At 38.2% G+C, this 13,956-nt stretch overlaps 1 protein-coding gene across 1 annotated transcript in view; it reads right to left on the bottom strand.

The window, feature by feature from the left end:
- The window catches only part of grm5b (glutamate receptor, metabotropic 5b), an 87,068-nt gene extending 79,942 nt beyond the window's left edge, over positions 1 to 7,126 (bottom strand). Inside the window, exon 1 of the mRNA XM_030151972.1 lies at positions 6,837 to 7,126. The gene's annotated coding sequence lies outside the window, so the exon portion shown is untranslated. The remainder of the gene's footprint in view (positions 1 to 6,836) is intronic.
- Positions 7,127 to 13,956: the final 6,830 nt, after the last annotated feature.

Here is a 13,956-nt window from a genome sequence, read left to right as displayed (position 1 = left end):
CCTTCCACACAACTCGATCCAAATCAGACTTCGAGGGTAACACTCATATTCTGCCACTGCTTTATCATTAAAGCTTGTATTGCTTTTTACAGTGAAACAAAGAATGTCATACGTCCTCTGGCACAAACAGTGCAGTCAGGGTATTCTGTATTCCGTTTGTTGTAGGAAAGAAGGTAGACTACTGCATACACCTTGTTGTTATAAATTATAGAAAGCCATTAATGATGTGCAAATAGAAGTAAAGTAACAATGAAAAACCCCCATTGCAAAATGTGGATAAACCAGCCTCTAAGTGGATAACTCAACAATCACACAGGCAAACTGTCAACCAGATAGGAGAGAAACAACTTTTGACCCTTAAGTAAACTTTGAAACAGTCATTCCTTTGCATTAATGGGTAGGATTTTATTTGCTCAACCTCAAAGCTACTAGATATGTTACTTCACTGCACTAGAACATTTTAATTGACTGTAACCAGCAGGGGAGCTGGGACATTTTAGACAGCAAAGGATGGCATTCACTGACTATGCTAAACAGGATCAAGGTCGTGACAGGGATGTTGCACAGTCGAGGAAGGAGAACAAGAGAGAAATTTGACAAAGCGGGGTTATGGTGAACACAAAAACATAGGATGACAGGGTGAGGTGGATGCTGAAGAAACGATGGAAACGAACAAGAGGACAGATAAAACAGGAATCAGAAAGATGAAGGGAGAAGACACGAACACTGCAAGGAAGGTAGAGGGAAAGAGAGCACGGGAGAGAAGAGAAGTGTATGAAGAACAGGGAGAGGAAAAGAGATCAAGACAGTGGAGATAAAAAAGAAGAGAGCGATAAAAAGAAGCATCAAGGGACAGAGTCTTACTGCACGTAATTAACATACAGCCAGGATGGCAACACAGCTAACTGCTGCTCAACTAATGAACAAATCAAACAAAACTCAGCACTCTCTAACATCATTCTATGATACAGTGTTGCCTGCCTGTCTGCCTGCCTGTCACACTGTCTCTATCAGGGGGAACATTAATGTGGCAACTCAAATGTCCAAACCCTATTCTCTTAAACCTTTCCCCCGACTCCTACACCATATACAAATCACCACTCACAAAAGCACCATTAAAGCACTCATTTCTCTCTCTCTTTAAGACAAGCCACTGTTTCTTTTGTGATTTCTCACACATTTAGTGACAAACATGCTGAGACTCTCCGTCACGCTCCCCCTCTGCGTCTCCCTCTTGTTGCGTAGGCCTAACTGTAGCTGAAAGGAAAAGAAAATCAAATCCTCATTCCCTAAACAAACATCTTACACACGCCATTAGGCATTTATATCTCTAAGTCTGTCTAAACTACACACAGGGGCATTATAAAACCTTTCAAATCAACTTTTAAAGAGACGCATAACATGGGCAGGGACAAACATTCTTCCTCTCTGGCTTTCATTAGCACTGACAGACTGTTTTAATGTGTTGAGAAAGCATTTAATTTACGGTGCATTTAACAGGAACAATAACAACTACAATTTATTAAAAAGTATCTCTCGTGCACAAACACATTTATTGTCTCTGTCTTGTTCTGTATGACGCATTTGTAATTAATTATGGATCAGGGATACATTCTTTGCTCTTGGCTTCATCTGTGCAGCTTGGCTTTGGCTACCGAAACTTCCCTGATTTAATTGTTTGCGATCAGCACACACATATTTACACACAGGGACCTAACATGCTAATGCAAACACTATATACCATGTAAATGCATGTGCAAATACTTACAGTACTTCAGAGTGAAGAGGATCATTTTATTCTCTTTAATTCTCTTCAGAGGTGAAACAGCCTATTTAAGTATCCAAATATTTCTAAGATACGCAACCATCCTCACCTCAGAAGCCAATATTAGAAATCTGCTTCTTAAAATTGATTATAGGTGTTTAATAAAGGACTATGTTCTGGAATATTCCTGTCAAAACAAACACACAAAGTAAACAGGCATCAATAACACTCTGCAAAACTAAACTAGGTTCCTATTATTATTTCATTATTTGCAGGAAACTAAAATAGGTCACAATGCTTTTTTTCTCTGTTATGTGCACGGTTTACAAAAACAGAAATATTTTAGAAACTTCAAGTTATTTGGGGAAGGCGTTTGCTGAGTAGGCATGTGACACTGTGCATTTATGAGCCTCTAGTGGACAGAAGTACTATTTATTGCACCTGTGCCCCAGCAAAACATTATGTTTCGGCAACGTTTATTTCCATCATTACTAATCTCTGACTTGTTTTGTTTAATGATCTGGGTTCTGTTCCTGGTGCTCAGATCATAGTCAGTGACTGGGATGTAGACACTAACTCCATGTACCGGTTGCACGTCCACGTACTGTTTTTTCTTTGCAGTGACTCCTCTTGAAAGTGCAGCCACGTTCGATTATTTTTCCTGTTAAATAAACCCCAAAGCATGAATCAAGCACAGCACAGTTGAGTCCTGCATGCACACTTGAAGGCTGCCTCCCTGTGGGGATGTTAAGCCGTATCAATAATACATGGATAGTCATTGTTGTCACGGGGTCACAACACAGTGTCGACTTTACCTGCCGCTGCAGCAGACAAGGTGTGACAGAGCGGCGCCTGCTCAACTCCAACAAACAAGCCCTGACCTCAAATCACTTCATTCTGCTCAATTTCAAGAAGGACTCAAAGCCTATACTGGGAGTCGTCTCAATCGGTTTAAAGCGACCTCATTGTGTCTTACACTCCTGCTCCTGCAGCTTTGGTGATTTAATGCACATTCCAATAGAGGTGTTTTGATTGTCTTCGAAATATCATTCAACTACAGCATTTGGTCTGAATTCAGAGACAGCAACAATGCCTGGCGCAGCACTGCATCTGTCAACCGCAATGGGTAGATCAGACTCAATCATTTGCACCGAATCAAACGACCAGACACCGTTTTATTGCAAGAGGACGGTGCAAAACATCACAGAGACACCGTCTAAAATGAACATGGCTACAGTATGCGCCGATGAAAACCGGGTTTCTGATCGGTCCCTTCTTTAATGACATCTTCCCCAGTGCAATCGGCTGCCTCCTTTAACTAGGCTACACCGATACGGGATGTTACCTTATGATTACATTTAAGGGCACCTAGTCCGAGCGCCACTGCGAATAAGACTCTACACAAACAGCACGGACTGCTGAAAATAACAGTACAACAATGGTTTAAAGACTCCAAGAGGCAAGATAAGTCTAAAGGATTAAATGAAGTACACATCAAAACAGAGTCTTACCTCATGTGCACCTATGTGTCTGTGTCCCCCTGGCGTGGGTCCCGCTGGATAATTAGATTTCAACTTAACTCTCAGTGGGAAAAAGAGATCCGAGCGATAATGTGGAGTCCAATGTCAAGCACACCGGAGCCGCATCTGACTACTGTGCAGCCTGCGAGCTTCCTCCGTTTTCTAGTCACGCACACCTGAGCCTCTCTCCAAACACCTCTCTCCTTTCTCCCAGCCCCTATCCCCTCCTCTGTCCCTCCGCCTCTCTCTCCTTCCCCTCCACTCACCTCCCTCCAAACACATCTCTGGTACTTTGAACTTGCCCTGTGTTTTCCCACATAGTCCATCTCTCATCCACTTCACGCAACATATCTCCATCAATCCACAACATTTCCCTCGTCATTTTATCTAATTCCTCTACAATTCACATTCAAACCACTTTTTCACCCATCATTATTTTCATTTTTTTCTTCTTCTTCTTCTTCTTCTTCTTCTGTCCTGGCTAGCTTCTGCACTACGTTTACTCAAGCATTACGGTACATGTATTCTGCATTGTAAACGCTTTCCTCTTGTTTCCTCTCACCTGTATATGTTTAGGTGAAAGTGGTTAACAAACTACTCTTAACTTTGTACAGTATTGCTGCGTGTCTGGCTAGGATGAGTCAAACAACAGACCATTAATTACTTAACTGTCGTTCACGAGCCGACAGTTTACGATTCTTCAGCCGCCGATTTAGAGCCGGAAGTGGACATATTTACACAAAGGGGGCGGAGCGAGGGGTAATGGGTAGGCTAATGCTAAACGTTAGCGTAATGAGCCAGTAAATCTATAAACTTCATCAAGCATGGCATAACAAAGTAAATGAAAAAACAAAGCAATTTTATGGTCTAGTTAGCATAACCTAGTACCCGTATCTACAGCCAAGCTGCTGGTCAGGAAAGGGTGTTTTATTAAATTTGCATAGTTCCTTGGCTGCTGTTTATTGATACCATGAATCTTGAAAATATTAGTCTGATTTTGCTCAAAGTCTGCTATTCTACCTGAGATCTATTTGTCAGACTAATAATTTCAAGACCTCCAAATGACAAAAATAAAATAAATTACAAATAAAAGATGAGACCAAAACAATAGTTTTATGTAGTAAACTCTGACTTTCTTGACATGTGAAATTATCTTTTAAATTCACAAACAGTATATGTGAAAATGACAGCATAATTCTGACGAGATGAAAAACATCTTCTCTCTTGCTATTGACTATAATGTGATTTTTTTTTTTTTTTTTTTTCCAAAGTTGGGTCCCATGGGCTACAAGTTCAGGGGGCAGGACTTCAGCACTCTATTCCACCTGAGATCTAATTAACTGAGTAATGATTTAAACATGGACCTCCAGATCACTTATTAGAGGCTCCAAATAAGAGAAATGAGTCCAGACTGACTCCTGGGGGGAAAAAAATACTGATTTGGTATTTTTAGAGAGACTATCAATCTGTGGGAACCAGGTTTTTTTGAATCCACCCCTAGTGCCAATTAGTAGTACTACAACTTTAGGATACTTGCACATTTCATTTCATTTTGGAACATTTTGAACAGATCTTCTCTGCTGTTTTATACTGAATGTGGTATTCAAAAAGCACCAGTTTTGTCTTTTATCTCCCCTTGCCCATGCTCAATCAATTTTTATTGATAAGAGGTGAAAGCTAATTATTATTTGTTCAATAGTCAATGTGTTGCCATTAACCTGTTAGCAGCTACACCTAAACCATGTTGGAGTCAAAGCTGTCCTCAATAAGCATCACTGGACTTTCATCTCTTTGTTTCTATACTCTTTGGTTCATTATTTAATAGGCTATTCAGTGACATTATGCAGAAATACGATACAATATCCAAAATTATGTTTCCATGACAGAAAAACCACCTGAAAAGAATAATTTTCTTTACCTGAGTGAGTCCTATACATGAAGACAGCCATGTGTCTACAGAAGCTTAGAATGATCAAACTACTTTTCTACCTAAATTTACCATTTGGACTTCAATGGCTCAAATCTTTTGGCACCCTTTGCTACATAATGTTTTTTGCTACACACTGGTGGAAATGATGGGGGAAAAAAATAATAAAAAAAATAATCAATGAAGAGGAGACAACTGTGAAATTAATGATGCCCAAATAACTAGGCCAAATAAATAAAGGATGACCACAAGCAAATAATAAATAAATTAGGAGATGTTTGTGCAAACAAATAAATAAATAATGTGAGGATCAGTGCTTCCATTTCCTTATGTTTAATATGTCAATATTAAATTTATTTGGTGATAATTGCTATGGAAAAGCATATTGAGCCACTGAAAAATAGACCATTTTATATTGTTTGTCTCAGTGGTCCTTTTACCATAATGCATATTGTTTTTGTACAAGCCTTTATTTGTAGCTGAAATACTGGCAGATCAATAAAGGGAAACTTATACTGGTCCAAATGACAGAATTATGAAGCATATAACCGAACTGACGGCAAACAGTAGGGTTCATTCTATTGCAGAGACCTACTGGAAATAATGCAACTTTATCATGGGTTCAGTTCATTATTTTATTAGAAGTCTAATTAATTTCCATGAATTATCCTGGTGTGAGGGATGAATGCTGCCTCCTGTGTTTCTCTCTGTGTGTGATCAAATAGACATCAGAGGTGACACTGTGGGCTGGGGTAACGATGCAGTGAAGGAGATCGATAACATTTGAAGTTTCATCGCGGTCACTGGAGTAAAGCACCATTAACCTATACAGCTTAGCCTGGCGTCCACCTAAAAGACCCACACAGATCAAATCATTAAAGATAGAAAATCAATACAAATGTAATGGAAACATCCGCTCCTCTGCAGCCGTCTGCAGCCACACTGACACTATACTGCCAGGAACCACAGGCTGCTCTAGGCTTTGCACTGAAAAAGGCTGGGGCATTTCATCTGGCAACACATCTGCTTCACCCCACCTATAGGCTGATGCGATTGTGTTTCTATTTGATTCTTTCATACCCTACATATCAAACTTGTTGATGTTTTTTTTTTTTTTTTCATCACGAATGTCTGCAGGGCATATCGGATGTTTAATGTATGCTTTTCGCAACTCTGTTGTGACCTGTAAGCCAATACCAAAACACCAAATGGTCTCAACTCTCTTTAGTTCCAAAAAACGAGCATTACCCGACATAAATCTTGCAGCAAAAGTAGAAGGATTTATCGGAGATTAAACATAACCATATGTGCAATTAGGTCGCTACCAGATTTCACTAAGGATTTCACTCAGGATCATTGAAAAGACTAACACAGCCTATAGTTTTGGATCAGCACAGTTTGCATTGGATCTAAATGAGTTTTACAAATAGATTTCTGCATATTTAAGAGTGGATTTGTTTTAATTTCATGTTTTGCAACGCAGTTTCTAACAGAGGTGACCACTCCAGATCCATCCCCATTCGTGGACTTCATACCAATACATGTCTTTTTCTCCTCGCGATGCTGTTATTTTCCTCCACGAGTGGAAGAGGGGGGGAAAAAATGTAAGTTAATAGTCACATACCGTTGCTTGCAGGACAGGTGACTGTTCCTGGAGAAGCACAGCATCCCTCATACATCCATCAGAGCATCATGCGCGCGGTGGTTAATCTACTTTTTCACTATGGCAACAAATGAACTCTCTCTCTCCTGTCCCCTCCTGCTCCACGCGCTCCAATGAGGAGGCTCCACACGCGCCGCGCAGGGTCACCCTCTCTCCGCCTGGGTTTGTCTTTCCCTCTCTCTCTGTCGATGTCACACCTACCTCCAAGATACCATCTGGAGATGATAGTGATGGAGAGGAGTCCGAAAAGAAGACACAGAGACTGAGGGGAGAGGAGGGGGAGGGTGGAGGGTGGAGGGGGGTTTAAAAGCTTGGCTATGACAGGGCTGGATTAATTTTCCAGCCAAATGCATTTGGGATTAGTGGACCATTAAAAGAGCATAGACATGCACATGCACACACTACTACACAGTTTCAGACGCTTTCTTTCTGTGATACACACGCAGACTGGATGCGGCTTTAGCTGATAGGCTGATAGCCTTACTAACCCTGACCTCTGCTTCTCCATTTTCTCACTCTGACTGTCACTTTTCTGAGCTTGTTTCAACACAATTTAATGGTCTAACAGGCTAACATACAAGCACACATTCACACCTGATCAGACTCTAACTCTTAGATCTAATGTGTTTTTGATGGATGTTTTTAAGAGTCGTAACCGAAAGCACAAAAATACCAACATTTATCCTAGAATGTGGGTCATTTTCTTAAAATCACACACTTGTTCAGTGCAGTCATACATTTGGCAACATGGCATCTCTCAATCCAGCAAAATTAACACACATAAATCACTAAATCACTTCTTAAAACACACTTTTATAGAGTTGCTTTTATGTGATGTTTGTCCCTTTTAATTTTAAATTTTAATTTTTCAAAAATTTGAATCTTATCCTGTTTGATTGTTGGTTTATATTCTCATACATGCTGTTGTTTTATCTCATGTCTTTATTTTTGCATTGATTTGACAGCATCATGTTATGTTATCCCTGCCCTCTTTATTCCAATTCATTTAATTTATTTGAAGTGTCATGTTTGTGCATTGTTGTACACATCTCTCCTATTGTGTTGCTTCTGTTTTAGTGTTTTTACTTACATCTTGTATCCTGCTGTTGTGCCCTTTACTTGTTTGTCAAAAGCACTTTGCAAACTTTGTTTTTAAAAGGTGCTATATAAATAAAGCTATTATTATTATTATTATTATTATTATTACATATTATGTCCCTGTCCAGTGAAATTATTGCAACCGATTAGCACTGGTCCATCAGTCTACAGTCTGACCATAAACTGCAGCCTTTATCCATATTCTCTTAAACTCCTGTTGTCTGTAAAGCTCATTAACCTCATACTGATGCTGCTATACTATAATTTATGACCAGCTTTCAACACTTGCCATCGATCCAAATTATGTATGTACCAGTGACTAATGACCTTGTGTTTAATACATAAGAAAATACAGCTTGATTTAGGCATTAGACCAGACATTAAAAAGATTTTGCCTGACTAAATGTTCTGGATTTTCAGACGCAGTCATTTATAACAAAGTCCCTCTTCTCTTGTCGACGGAGCTTGAACACATGGGACATTTTTGTCTGCTGTCACATCACATCTTGTCCTTGATTCTCTAAATACAGCTGTTTAGGTCTGATGAAATGCTGTAATGATCCAGGGTCACATTTCCAAGGCAACCCCCCTCATTGCTGTAGCAGACAACATTTTCAACAGGAAGCTAATATATCAGAGCAATTTGTCTCCTTAGCTTTCCCTCTTTTCACACACATTTAACACATTAATCAAGAGGAACACTTGCAACTTGACTGACTCGCATCAATTTGGATCAATAAGTGAATTAATATTGATGGAAATGAAACAAATCAATGAGTGTTAAGCTGAGTAGGTTGAATTAGAGGACTGGGTTAAAAGGTATGACACGTGGAGTTCATCCAGTTACTGCGGAGAATGTGTGTATCTGACACTGGAAATGTTAAGCAGAGTGCGTGGGCTGCACTGGAGTACATCCTATAATGACATACTCCCAGTTAGAGCAAAATAACATTACACCAGCTACAGGGACTCCTTATGCAACATACCTGCACAAAGTGTTCTGTTTATTTGTGTGTTATCGTTGTGCATCACATGCATGCCAACATCCATAGGCTAAAAATCTCCTTTTTGCTACACTCCTCCACAAATCATGAACACAACAGAGTCAGTGTCACAGTCTGCAAATCAATTATTCAATGGTATTTCAAAATAACAGTGGATACCCATGGTTGCCATAGACACACAGCTGATTTACAGGGTTGTCACTTGTCTATGATATCCCCACTCTAAGTAGGACAAACAGAAAAAAAAAAAAACTATGATGCACTACAACATAATGCACGGAAGAGAACGGGACGCCACTTATCGAAGATTCACTCCATTGATGTGATTCTTACTTCACTGACCTGAAAGATTAGGTTTTAATATGTCTTATTTGTCTCAAGTCAGTTATTAGAGACTCACTTTGAGGTTCTATTCCAAATTCTCAATGCACATGGTTGTTTCAGTCACAGCATCAAGAAAGAAAAGAAAGAAAATATCAAATCAAGCAGACGATGGACAAATTTTCATCTTAATGTATTAAATTCTGAACCAACGTTTCAGAAAGTTAGAAAAATAACATGCAGCTTCATGCAGTTTTTCATCTTCTGCTGTTGTATGACTATTAGGAGTTGGTTTGTGGAGATAAGCAGCATGTCCAACTGTCCATCTCAGAGAAAAAGACAGGGTTTAGACCTTAGCTTGATTTGTTATCACCTTAATGAGACATAAAATGAATCAAGTTAATGTAAGATACGGTCAATTAAAAGTGTAGGTTTTGCCATTTAGATATAGTATTTGGACAAACTGTGTGTTAATTTGTGCACAAATTGAAAATTTGCAAAATTTGCAGTCAATTTACTCTTTGCCCCACATTTGGCTCGTTGGGATCCTGTCCCCTTATTTGCATTTAAATTACAGTACATATCTGAACATTTTTATTTTGCCGTTAGACGCAGATATGCCCAAGTCTGTAAAAATGTTGAAACACATAGAAACATACATGAATAAAAAGAAATGATCTCACAGGCAGATATATAGCTAATTATTATAATGATTTCTGTCCACAATTAAATAACCCTCTGCAGGAGACAGATGTTTATGTAAGTTATAACCAGTGCTGTGTTGACAAATCAAATTTCATGCATAGAAATGCAAATTCAAGTCTCTTTAAAATAGACTGTATCCTCAGATCCAGCAGGCTGTTCCAGAGTCTGGGTGCATACAAACTAAAGCAGCCTCCCAGTCGATGTTAGCTGTCAGCACAGGTTGACAAGCTGTCATAGTGTCTCTGACTATCCTGAAAGTCTGATAACAGGGACAGCACACAAAGTGGAGATGTGGCAGCAATGAAAAAAATTTACCCAGCAGTCATGGAAAAATACAATTTGCACAATCCCAATGAAAACAGAAAATAGAGCGTTTTAGTCTGCAGTTACCCATAATAGTTGCAACGATCATTACCCATTAAAATTCGATGGCCCTGCTGGTGCCTTGGTTTGTCTGAGCAAAAACCAAAAACACAAAATATTCAGAGTAAAATTAACAAAAAAAAAAAAAGAAAGATTCAAAATCTGCAACCAGTTTCATTCATTCATGCTTGAAAATGGCCTATAATAGTGGATTATGTGTCTGTCATTCACCTGTGGAGTCCTTTCCCGTGGAGTAGACAACATGTTCGATCCACAGTTGTAACAGCAGGTGACTCAACACAACTACAACTCCCTCTGTTTTAAAAGCAGTTCTATAATTATCAAGCAGAGATTCACATTTTCATACTTTCTAGTGAAAACACAAACAACAACAAAGTGAAAATAAAGCCTCAGTCTGTGATAGAAATCAGGTCGATTAACCAGTCATGTGTGAAAGCAGCAGAAGGGTTTTAATTCATAAAGACCCAAATATCCACCAGTGACCAAAACCATCTACTGATCAAAACTGTGTAATACCTGTTGATCCACTAATCCTATCAATACATGTAAATAATTGGTGTAAAATGCAGTTTGTCATCTTTCCTCATCTTTCATCAGATATGACCCATTTGGATGTTCAGAGGCTCCGGAGTTAATGTGGAAACACTGTCATCTTCTATAACGTTGATTCACTAGTAAAACCCATAGAGTTGGATCAATAACAGTGGATGAAGACAGTTGTTTTTACATTTAGTTATTGATATTTTTGATGAAAATGTGACTTTTTCTTCAGTTTTCTCAGTTTTGATGTAATAACCTTTGAATTAAATGTAGGAAAATTAATTTAGGAAAATACATGATTTACAGTGAAAAATGCAAAATACAGAGGATAATATTATAATGAATGGTGATAAATCACTTAAGAAAGGTTAAATAGAGAGGAAAAAATCATTTGGGAACTGACACAAAAGTAGCACCAGGTCTTTATGGGTTAATTTGAACTGGGTTTCTATGGAAATTAATGAATTAAATCAAGTACAGTCTAATAATCATAGTCTCATAATGGAAGCATATTCTAATGCTTAGAGGAACCATGCTGCGATTAGTGGGAAGGATGTAATCAGATCCTTTATACAAGGAGCCTTTTAATAAAATTCTATGAAAATACTCCATCATAAGTAAGAGTGAGTAATTATTAACAGCAAAACATAAAAGTTTTCATCGTGCAGGAAAATGGTCCAAGTCATGTTTTAACAGTTGCGTTAATGTTTATGTTATGTTGCATCTGATCCTTGAGGTTGAGTCCATGTAAACTAAACTGTTGGCCATAAAGTTGGATTAAAATATTTTTACCTTTTCTCATGAAGTGATTGTTACACTGTGATTTGTTTTTGATCGATAATATGTAACTGGGACTCAGTATGTAATCATTATACCTGGTCAAATGTGATTACTGATGTGTATGAACAGGAATAAAAAGAGGAATGTGTCTGAAAACTAAATTATTCCAACTTTATGGACAACAGTGTATAAAAGTAACTTTCATTTTAATAGGAATTATTTCAGATGGCGACAGTATGACATTTCATGGCCTTTTTTATGGTGCCTCCATACAAAAATAGTAGTTATTACTGTATGTATTTCCAGGGTCTAACAGGCTTTATACATCTCTGCAGGACTGGTGGAGGCTGTAAAGTTCTGCTGATGCTGTCAGTGTATAAAATGTTATGTTGGCCCCAGTTAACCAGTTATCAGGTTGACCCTGTGTTAGAAATGTGTGTTGATGTGTTGGTAGTCATGCATATATAGCCAGAGTTATATGCACACATTTCCCTGCACAAAATCTCTGCTGATCGCCTAGTTTGTATTTCTTTAAATGAATCAAACTGATTTTTGGAAAGCACTAAATGCATCCCTTTAGAGAATTAATCATTTCTTTTAAAGTTAAAAAAAAAATTCCATCTGATACTACGTGTCTGTCATTTTTTTGTGTGCACCATAGTTATAGCTTTGAGGTTGTACTTTTCTACACCAAGGGAGACTTTCACAAATGCTTACATACCCATAGACAAAGTGAGGATTATATAATGTTGCATAGTGTACAGGAAAGCATCCCATTCTAGAAGATCATCACATATATGTAGCGTCACAGCCTTGTGAGAGGCACAAAACTTCAAGAATTCAACTCCTCGTGAACTCAGCTGTATTTGCAGCTTTGTGAGGATGTATTTTCAGCCAATCCAAGATGTATTTTCAATAATTCAGTTGTCGTACAAACATTCCCAATGAATGTATGTGGAAATAGTCTGCATTTTCTTGGACACAAGAATAAAAAAAAAAAAAAAAAAAGAAAAGCAACTAAAGCTATCCAAAGGCAATATTTGACTCTGAAATTAAATAGGGTATAGGGCTATAAAGATGCACAATATCCTACTGAGACCCAGCAAGTAAAAGTAAAAGTTTTGGCTTTTTTACATTAAATATTTGCCTTCATCAGAAACAGCATGATGCAACAGTTTTTTTCTGATACAGTTTTTATTTATTTTATTTTATCTTATTTTATTTAGTGTTATTTAGTTTTCTTATATTTTTTTGGAATGTCCTTTGCAGTGGATGTCAATTTTTTATTTTATTTTATTTTTTTAAGTACAGCTGTGAAACTCTTGTCCCCTAAAGAGAACAAAAATGCATTGCTGAGTCTTAAGAGGACATGGAGATTGGGAGAAAATTCTTCAGTATTTTAGGCACTTTGGCACAAACTGCTCTTTCTTTTCTTTCTTTCTTTCTTTTTCTTTCTTTTTTCTTTTCTTTTTTTTTTAACAAATAACAGGTCACACTGCCCTCTTGTGTTTGGTCTGGATGGAAAAGCAGATTTAAGAGAAAATCATTAAGTAATATTTACTTGGCCAATCACATGGTTGAGTAAAATATCTAGAGTTATGGTGTTCTTGGAAAGCCCATCTGAGCATCAGAGGAGCCCTGCGGACAGCCTCATCCTGTGATGCTCATTCCCGTGCGCGCCAGTGCGTTCCTGCAGTGGGATAAGCTGCATCCCGTGCCTGGCTACGGCAGCATGTGACCGGCTTGTGATGCCGAGACGTGCGTGGATGACCTTCTGCGCCGAGCCCCACTGTAGCCTTGGAGTCTGCACAACCTGGAGAGGAAAAAGAGGCAAAAAAGGGGAAACCTCTCTCTCTCTCTCTCTCTCTCTCTCTCTCTCTCTCTCTCTCTCTCTCTCTCTCAGTATGCACATATTGTACATTCTTGTGCGGATGATCGTCACGTTGTACCATGTGGTTGAGATGACACTTTCTTTCAGACCTCTTGTAATCTTTAATAAACCCTTTCAAAACTCTATCATTTTATAAAAACATGTCTAAATGAAATCTTTACATATTATCATTAGTTACCACAACTTTCACCCTATTTTGTATGATTTCATTCTAGGTATATAATGGGCTACTTTAACCCTTTCATGCATGAATTATGAGAACCTTAGTCAAGATTTTTTTCTTGAGTGTTTTTGTTCCTCCTTAGGCATGAAAAGAACAATGTGATTGAGTTATTTTTTCTGTGGAATTAGAAAAATA

The sequence above is a fragment of the Sphaeramia orbicularis genome, chromosome 13 (genome assembly GCF_902148855.1).
Source record: "Sphaeramia orbicularis chromosome 13, fSphaOr1.1, whole genome shotgun sequence".
In the NCBI taxonomy this organism is placed as follows: Eukaryota; Metazoa; Chordata; class Actinopteri; order Kurtiformes; family Apogonidae; genus Sphaeramia; species Sphaeramia orbicularis.
The sequence above is the reverse complement of the archived record's forward strand: the minus strand, read 5'-3'. Positions and strand labels throughout refer to the sequence as shown.